We start from the raw sequence: 10537 nt of genomic DNA, 5'->3' as shown, positions 1-10537 counted from the left end.
TGGTAACCACTTGTATCTTCACACTGTATTAACCCTTCTACTGTTATCTTCATATTCCAAAGTGCCTAGTGACCTGAGCTGTAGACTATATATGCTGGTTACTTGCATGATTCCCCTTTAGTAACTTCAGACCAGTTTCCAAACCTTTACTGAAGAAAAAGTTAACACAACACTTCAACATAAAGAGCAGTCTTTTCCAAATTTCCCTAGTCCCTAACTCAGGCTATACCTGCAAAAGGTAGAGTCCATGTATGCTCAAGGGACCTAAAATTTAAATTTTACAGTGTTGTCTTCTTCAGGGACAAACCCCAGGTCCTAATGACCTTCTACATCACGGTAGTAGCAAGCGTCATTCTTCCATCAATTCTACTCATCTTCTACCTCAAGGGGGTCTCTAACAGGCTCTGGGCCTCTGTGCTCGAGGAAACTCTGCTCTGGACCACTGTTCCTCTTTTATATCACAGGACCAGTGGGCTGGACCCAAAGATAACCCACCAAAACCAAAGAATTGGGAAAGGCATTAACCCTTACCCTCCAGCTCTGGGGCAGAACCTAACTGACATAATTTCAACCTGCTTACAAGCATATCTAACTCTAGGTTTTGTTTTGTTTTTTTGCTGCCTGTGTACCATGAGAAGTTTTTTTTCTCAGTTCCTGTCCCAGAGACAAAGCAGGAGGTAACCCTCTTAAGAGTGAAATGTATCCATCTTAGACCGTGATCATTTGAGTTAGTGTCCCCATTGCAAGATTTCCTGTTGTAGCCAGGCACTGAACTACAACAACATGGAGAATGAGACATTGTTTTTTTTTGCTTCTCTCCCTCCACTGTGATATTAATGTTATGCTGCACCATCCCCCTCTGGCCAGCAGGGGGAGAGCTAAAGCCAAGCAAGAACATAGATTTCTATGCAGTGCACTGAGAATGCTGGGAGTTGTAGTTTGAGATGGCAGCCATATAATATCTACACTATAATAATGGTTACACTACAGATCCCAATATGCACTCTGCAGTATATGGTGTGGAGAGGATTTTTTTAAACTGCTCTTGAAAGTTCTTCAGCTTTCAGGGAGAGACTGAGGCCCCCCCCCCCCCCCCCCACTACAGGGAGAGGTCACTGCAGCAGATTGGTGAGAGGGCTATTTGCCCATTGCTGATACTGCTAGTAGAGACTGAGCCACTGATAGCATTGCACCAAATGTACCCCACACCCATCCATCACTCTATACTGCACTTATTCCAAACCTAGGCTGCACCTGTTCTGAGTGTATACTATACTGTACCTATACTGTGTGTGGGTTACATTTATTGTGAAGGCTCCAAGATTTTTACCTTTATGCATTCTATGCATGATGGTAAAAAACCTTCTCTGTACAGCAGCCCCCCCCCCCCCCCCCAGCTCCCCACTAATACTTACCCGAGCCCCATCTCAATCCAGTGATGTGCACGAGAGCTTCAGTCATCCGGGGACTCTCCCTCCTCACTGATTCAGACAGCAGCTGCTGTCAATCACAGCCAGTAAGCCAATGAGGGGGAGAGGGGGCGGGGCTGGGCCACAGCTCTGTGTAAATGGACATGCAGAGCAGCGGCTCGGGAGTGAGCCTCCCTGGGTGCTCCCATTGCAAGCTTCCTGCTCTGGGGGCACTGGGCAGGAGGGAAGGGCCAGAGGGAAGGGCTCCTTCTTACATCACTGTGTGAGGAGGGAGGGCTGATGTGAGGCTGAGCCGGGTTGTGCACTATGAAGCGAGGTGATGGGCAGTGCGGATGACATGTCTGGCAGTGATGGTGTTGGGGGGTTTTACGCACACTCCTGGTGGCTGCAGCTGGGGAGACTGTGGGTAAAACCCCTCAACACCATCACCTTCATAATATGTACTATGGTGGCAGTGCCAACATCTATCCAGCATAAGGGGATTTTTTTGAGGGGTGATACAAATGCACCTAAAAGGAAGCATCCCACTGTGTTGTGTTCATCATCATCATCATGTTGATGATCACAGCACAGCAGTTTGATGGTCTGTCACATGGAAAAACTACTTGTACTGACTTCCCACTTGCAGTATTGGCAGTCTGTATGTCTGTCTACAGTATACCTTCAAAGAAGTGGAAGCAGAATACATACATTGTGCCGCCTACCTGTGGACTGAAACCACTGTAGTGCACTGTTCTCCACCTCTCCACACTGTCACCTCCTACCACCCGGCTACAACTTCAAACTCCTCCCTCCTCAGCACAGTAAAAAATCACTCTGCAGCAGAAAGGCTGTTGGCCAGGACATTAGATGGGGAAGCATGATTGTGCCGCAGGCTTTATCTACCTGAGCACCAAAAATAAAAAAAGTCCTCTGAAACCGGCCCACTGAGCATTTGGCCCATCGGGAAACTCCCATCAGTGCATGCCTGAACCAAATATAGGGCAACCTTAGAAGAAAACGTGTCAGAATCTGCAAAAGACTCTGTCTATGTTTGAAGCAGCTCCAGGCACCTCCCCACTTTCCAAAATCCGTATTTAAGGATGACCCCTATCCTTATATTACCTTGCATGAGGCTTTATTTTCTATCATATTGGGTGGATAATACACCCTGATCTTTGGATCATCCCTTCCCATCTCAGCCTCTCTTTTTACACATTTTTACATCGATTAGTGAATATATTTTTTATTATTTTCTTAGATCTCTGCAATCTACCCATTATCTTGTCTAATCCAGCAGATTGACTACATCTGCTGTTGTCATGGATGCTCTTGGTACAGCATGGACAGGATTTATGTCCACTATCCAAGCGAGTTGTATAACAGGTCAGAAATTCGAAGATTAATCTAAGGTCTTTTTAGATAGGATGTTCAATCTTCTTAAAATGAAATCCTATCTGCACTGGCATACGCAATATTTTGAAATGTATATCAAAAAAAGTCTGTCCGTTGGGACTGCGTGTCCAAGTCTTTCCAACCGTTAAAGATCCACCCCCATATTTAAAAAAATCTTGGAAATAAACTCTTACTAAATGCAGCATAGAATTAATGACGCAACTAATCTCCCAATACCAGGCTGACATGGTGGTCCTGGATGGTGAGATTGAGCGACTATATGCACAATTTCAACAGATTGTAGACTCTACCACATTTGCTGCTAAGTGGAAAGAAGTTAAACCTGTGTTTCCAAAAATACAAATACTGCAGCTGGTGACTTTTAATTATCGGACACTTACCTGTCCCAGGGTCCAGCAATGCGGTGGATCAAAGCCCCGCTCATCTCCCCCTCCGCTCGGCGGCGCCGGCATTTTAACTGTGGGGGCCTGGTTGTGACTGGCCGCACAATCATCTGGGACCTGTCACGTGCGCTGAGGGAAGTGACGTCAGGAGCCCTGGCGCTGAAGGAGGCAGACTATGAGGGACCCCTTAGCAACAGGCATTTAAATGTTTATTTTTTATTTTTTTTAAGCACATTAATATATTTTTTATTTTATTTTTTTGAGGTGGAACTCCACTTTAAGGAATGCCTTGAGGAACTTAACAAAGAGATCATAGTTAAGAAACAGGGTAAATTTATGAAAGATAAGTTGGCTTTCTCAGAAGGCTGTGCCTATAGATGGATGGGAAAATTCACTGCTAGGAGAGGTAGAACACGGCCACGAATACCACCGGATAAACCTAACATGATGGATTTAACTGAATCTGACTCCTTTGTTTCTTCTTTGTCTTCCCAGGCTTTATCACATCCTACTAATGTGCACCTACCGAGCACTTCACGTAAGAGATCACTCACTGGTGAGGGGCACCCTTTGAAGGACCCCAAGAAAGGGAAAAAACATGTTAAATCTCACAAACCACTGCAACCCATTTGATTGGGGGCACAGGCTCAAAGCAGTGGTATACCTAACCCTACTTTGCACAATATTATTCCTAGAATCCTTCAGTCCAACGCTAAAGCACTTGCCACCAATCCAGATTTTTTATTTCCAACGACACCAGAACCCACTCGACAGGGCAAGCTGAATTCATTTGTTCTAAAAACTCCACTACCCAATCTATATGCCAACCTCCTACACTAGAGGACACTAATGCTTCACCCTCTTTAAACATGAGTAACCTCGTTCCCTTTACCTTGACTGCTGAGGAGGAGATGATATTACAACTGAGCCTAGGCTTTTTCCCCCTTGAACCCATCAACATCATTAAAACGATCAGAGACCTTTACCCTTTCGCCTGCAATCTAACATTTAAGTTCATTTATGACAAAGACCGTAAAAAACTCAATCTAGAAAGGGAATTAGGGAACCAAGCACTTTTCCATGCAGGAGTTTAGAGCTTTACGGGACCTGATGCTTCTACACAAGGAAGGTACGTTTGATGCTACGCAACCTAATGTACACGACCAAGGGACTAATCCAGTCCCCACGGGGGAAAGTGAAAGTGAACCCTAGTCAATTTAAATTAAAATCATGTACATTTACGGACCTCATGACCTGTCCTACAGTATGGGCTTTTCTACATGGAACAATAAAGTCGATTAAAACAGTGGCCTGATCTGCCTTCCAACCAGACCTCAAGCCAATCCGTGCAGTGACTAAACTCCAGAAACGCCATCTGATAAGAGTGGCAATATAGTACTAATGTCTATAATAATACATCCTGGTATAGATCTATCAAAGGTACACTAATTCAACAATATTGTTGAATTTCACAGCCTATGCACTGAAGCATTTTGGGATGGCTTGATTGACAGGGATACCTTGAACTATATAAACCCTCATTCAGGCATAGGGTCTCTGATGGAGAACGCAAGTAGGTTTGTGGATACCTTTCTCATGTCACATGTACTGAGCCTGCCCTCCTATATACAGGATACCACGGACCTGCTTCGACACATCGAGGGGTTCCCAGTCCCTCCGAACACCCTCCTCGTGGCTATAGAAATTGAGGCTCTGTACTCGAGTATCCCCCATGAGCACAGCGTCCGGATGGCTGTGACCTTTTTGATAGAGCAGGATAGGAACACCTGGCCCCTGAACCTGTTTATACTTAGGCTATTACAGTTTATCTTGACCAAAAACTACTTTATCTATATGAACCAGATTTACCTGCAAACCCAGGGAGCACCCTCCTATGCCAACTTGTATTTGGGAGGATGGGAGAGAACTGTCTTTGAGGATGAGTCTCTATAGCCCCTCCTAAATCATGTCCTTTGTTGGTACACATTTATCAATGACCTTTTCATCATATGGACGGGAACAGAATCTGAGCTTAGAAAATTTATTGACCATCTGAACATGAGCCAGTTCAATTTACGCTTCATGTTCAGCTCTGATTGCAATCATATCCCCTTCCTTGACCTTAAGATTGTTAAGGACTCTCATGGCCAAATAGATACAGATCTCTACCACAAGCCCACAGCGGGCAATACATTGCTTCATGTCTGCAGTGCCCATCCTCTCTCTCTAGTATGCAGCATTCCATATGCCCAATACCTCAGGCTACGTCGTAACTGCACATCAGATGGGGATTTTTATATCCATGCTTCTGCTCTACGCGCGTGGCTCTTGGCACGGGGGTATACCCATACCAATCTTAGGAAGGCCTTTAACAAGGCCTCTGGAAGGACTAGATCATCTTTACTCTATGGCCCCCTTCGTGTAAAGCAACCAGCAACTGTCAAACTAGTTACCAAATTCTCTGCTCACCACAGTGTACTATGGAGCCTCCTTTCAGATCACTGGCACCTCTTAACTGACCACCAAATCTTACGGAAGTATATCAGGCCCCAACTGGAGTTGGTGTTCCGTACGGCAACCTCTCTTCGTGACAGACTAACTAGTAGCCACTATGGGGCATAACGCCCAACGGTCATGGGCCCCCGGGGCACCTTCCGCTGTGGCCACTACCCACGGTGTCCCTGGATCCTAGAGGGCACTACGTTTGTGCTCCCAATGGAGAACTTTTTTTGTCCCCCAAACATGCCAATTGAGGCACTAGGGTAGTTATCTACCTCATGATATGTGCCTGCAATGCATTCTATGTAGGCAAAACTATTAGATAGTTGAGACAAAGAATGGGTGACCATCTGTACTACTCGTCCAGTGGGAAATTTACCACTGTGGGATGCCATATAGGCCTACATCATAGATTCCAGCCTGAAGTGGTAAAGTTTATGGTCATAGAGGTGGTTCCAGAGGATCCACGGGGGGGGGGGCGACTGGGATAGATTGATCCTTAGACAGGAGACTATGTGGATAGAGCGATTAAACTCTTTCACACCACCAGGCCTAAATTAAGCTCTCTCATACAAACCCTTCCTATGAAATTGCATTTTGCATAAATCCCAATCTCCTAACCTCAATAACCAACCCATTCCCCCCTCTTTTTCCTTCCCTTCCCTCACCCTCCCTACCCCCCCCCCCCCCAACCCTCTCACCTTGTTGCTTTCCTCCCCTCTTGTTTTATCCATCCTTATCCACTTTCGTGTGCAACAATCATTGCTGAGTAGTCTTTCCTGATTAGTATTGTTTAATCCTTTATATAGGATCTATATGACCATTGTGTGTGATGAGACTCTGTGTGTGATTCTGCGGTGAGATCTTTTGATTGAGAATCAACTTTTATGTAAATTTTCGATTTTTTGTATTGTAAGCATGCCTCTAGGTAACTGCATCGTGTTATGCCCTGCGGTTACTGCTCGACATCCAAACTCCTGTTGTAACTCTTACAAATATGTTTCACCTTCTTTCTTTGCCTTAGAACAATCCCTGGATGAGTATGCAGTGTGAGGTAAATTTTTTCCACCATGGTGGACATACATCTATCCAGATGTTGACTGTAGGAGGCTTTTCCCTTCCTACCTTGAGGGACGGCTTATAGCCACCTCTTCACCTGGTCATATGTGCACGCGGCATTGTCCATGCATGCGCAATGTGGATAGACAGACCCTGTGACGTCACCTTATTGGTGTAAATGGAGACATTTATAGGGCGCATCGAGCAGCCCTCAGTCAGACGGCTGCAACCGGGGCAAATGTGGCAGAATGAAAACCAAAAGTATAAAAGTGGTGTTGCGCTCCTTAATTAACTATATCAATAAATATGTGAAGTACACAGTGTACAAAAAATTAAAAGTGAATATTCCTACAAATGCTTAACTATAAACACATAATTTAACATCCAAAAGGTGCATTAAGTAAAGTGCATTTAGGTGCCAGGGTAGATATGTAATGTATCCAAAGTGCACAGATTACAGTGATAACAGGATCTACAGCGTGACTAAGAACACTCGATAGTGTAATATCCAAAAGGTGCAACAAATGTGGCAGAATGGCTGGCTTTAGTGGTTATGCTACTAAACCTCCACAAGCTGTGACATATGCTAGCGGTATCCTCCACCAGGGTGGTGGCTGGATGCTGCGCATATGGGGATCTGCATCCAATTGTCAGCCAATGTGGCTTGACCTTCTGTCCCTAGCTGTCATGTTCCAAATCCTTATGCACTGTTATCCCTATGTTACAGCATATCATTGCTAACGTACTACCCTCCTCTGTCTACACATTGCCTCCGGTACATACATTGAACAGACGTGATTGACAAGGTGGGTCGGTGTTTAATCAACTGGACATGGTTGTTATATCTATGGTGTTTGTTATATTTTTACCCTATTCCCAAACCCCCCCCCCTCCCCCATCCCATCTTTCACTTACCCCCCCCCCCTGTCCTTTTTTTCCCCCCTCCTTTTTCCTTCCCTTCTCTTTCTTCTCCCCCTGCCCCTCTCTCCTTTCCCCCTTCCCCTTTCCTCTATTCCCCCTCCCGTTTTTTCCTCCCCCCTGTGTTTTCACTATTTCTATTTTTGTTTCTTTTCCTTCCCTTCTTCCTCCTCCCTCCTTTTCTTATTCCTTGGTTCTTTTCCTCTTCACCCCCCCCCCCCCCCCTTTCTTTCCTTTTCCTTTTCTCCCCCCTCTCCCTTTGTACTTCCCCACCTGTTGTTGTGTCCATAGTTTCAAACACTGACCCATTGTCACCGTGCCATCTTTCAACTATCCGTGTCTGCCGCAGGGGGACTACCTCTTATCGGGTGCCTCTCTTGGTACTGCGTGGCCCCTCCAGGGCCGTTTTTGGTACCCTACTTATAATTCTAAAGATTCTTCAAGATTAATCTACTATTTTTAGCATTGTTATCCAAGTCTCCTTTACACTCAAACTTGCTAATCTTGAAATTTGTATAACTGTTCAATTATAAAAATTTATTTACTCTTGTAGATGTTTTTGACTGACCTCTCCTGAAGAAGCGATGGATACTGCAAAATATGTAGAGGACTTTTATTGTATTAGGACCTACGTGTCCATTACCTGTTTTCATTATCACACACGGCATGTGCAAAGTGTATGTACCTCTGTACCAATTGTTTTTAACTATGTCTATTTTCTAATAAATTGTTTAAATTTTCTTTTTAACTGGTTCAAACCTTGGGTACCGAGATAGTCCTCGACTTTATTAGTGCTGTAGAGTATGTTTGGGGCAGCTCAAATATCCTTAATTGAGGATGATGGTACCCACCCCCATCCCTATATTAGCTTGAATGAGGCTTTATTTACTATATATATATATATATATATATATATATATATATATATATAGTCGAAGCCCTATGGCCGATACGGATATGAACGAATAGACTTACCATGAGACTTACAACATGAAATGGACCTGAAGTGTGCCCTGGTCTGATGGTCGGTATACCAAAATAAGGGGCATAACCTAGATTAGAAATTAACATTTGTGGAGAGAAATGAATTTGAGAAATGCCCTGAAAAGGGGATAAGAGGGTGGGTATCGCGCACAGGAAACCGACAAATACCACAGGTGAGCGGGCTGGCTAAATACCCCCCGGGCTCCTCCCAGAAATTCAGGCCACCATACTGGCCTTCCTACTTATGGTCGAAGCCCTATGGCTGATACGGGTATGAACAAATAGACTTACCATGAGACTTACAATATGAAATGGACCTGAAGTTTGCCCTGGTCTGATGGTCGGTATACCAAAATAAGGGGGCAAAAACATTCAGGTAGGGGTGTGGTTTCATTTGTTTTAGCTTTATTTATTGAGTAAGTTTGGTGAATGCTTGTGCCATTTCCACCTGAGTATTGGGGATGTACCGGGGGAGGTAGGCAGAGTTACACCTGCTTAGTCTCTTAATGATGTGATCTGGGACCCATGCCGAGATGCTGCCAAAGCTGCTCCAATACTAAAGACTGACCAGAGTACTGACTGGGGTCGAGGTGTAGGCTGAAGAAGAACACCCACATGTTTAATGAACTGGCAGGAACTCAAGGGTTTGCCCGGAAAAGGTAATAGGGGACAAGAGTTTGAGTGTTCCGGTAGGAGTAACAGTAGACGAGTATGGTTTCTGGGCACCAGACATTGTTTGTTTTATAGAGATGGATGTCTATCCTGGAGCCTAATTGCTGGGTTTTAGACACTGCAAGGTGGAGGATGAAATGGTGTTGGTAGCAAGCCAAGTGACGCCTACGCAAAACTTGGCCTGCGGGATTGCTGCAGGTGAACTTGCTAGGCCGTCAGAACCCGTAGTAGGCTAAGTAAATGGCTGCTTGTATGAGCTGGCTGGGGAGAAGGCCAAATGGCGAACTAGTAAAGATAGTAGACATGTTCTGGAAGATGGCAGCCTGGAATGAACATACAGTGGACATTAAAGTGGTGCTGCCAAGATAATTATAGCAGCCTGCGCAGGAAGGACATAACTGAGAGCGATCCATACCTGGCTTCATCAACAAGACCGGCCTCGGCCCGGTTGTCAATGGTGAAAGCCACGGCCTGTCCTGTCCAGAAATGACCCCATAGTTGAACGTCTGCCATGAATGGGTATAGCTTGTAGAGGGAGGAAGTCCGGGTAAACCCGGGGTTTAGGAGTATCTCTGAGGCCATGGTCCTGTAAACCAATGGTGGCCAAAAATTGCAGCGAAGCCTGTGGAGGCTGCGGCGTCTGTTACTACCAGGGGTGATAGGGGCGACATAGACGGTATAAGCATTGATATACCGATCCACATAGTATGGAACCTTCCGACATTAATAGGCCCACTATTGCTGCAGGGTCTAAATTAAGGATCTGAAAGGACCCTAAAGATGGCAGTTGTGATGGGCGAGCGTTTGCCATGGCTATGAGCTGATGCTTCTGGATGCCACGTAGAGGGAATCTTACTGTATGGGCAGTAAAGATGCTCTCCGGGGTCCTGTAAGGATAGGAATGCTGGACGCTGGCTAGGTATAGCCTGAGAGCGTTACGAGAAGAAGCCAGCTGCATGGGACAACGCGATACCTGGTGCAGGACGGAAGCTGAACTCAACTGTCCTAAGAGAGAAATGACAGACAGGAAACAGTGAGTGGCTCATATGAAAATGCCACTGGAGACAAGTGGCCAATTAAGTGCTGCTAAAAATGATGTGTGGCTGTTTGTGTGCCACTGGGCATGTGCTTGCAACAATTGCAAGAAGTTATGCTGAGTTGCGTACCTTGACACAAGTCCATCCATTCCAACCATAA

This window comes from Lithobates pipiens, unplaced genomic scaffold, assembly GCF_037356315.1.
Source record: "Lithobates pipiens isolate NorthernLeopardFrog02 unplaced genomic scaffold, aLitPip1_a1.2 Scaffold_3, whole genome shotgun sequence".
Classification (NCBI taxonomy): Eukaryota; Metazoa; Chordata; class Amphibia; order Anura; family Ranidae; genus Lithobates; species Lithobates pipiens.
This window is presented reverse-complemented; position numbering follows the sequence as displayed.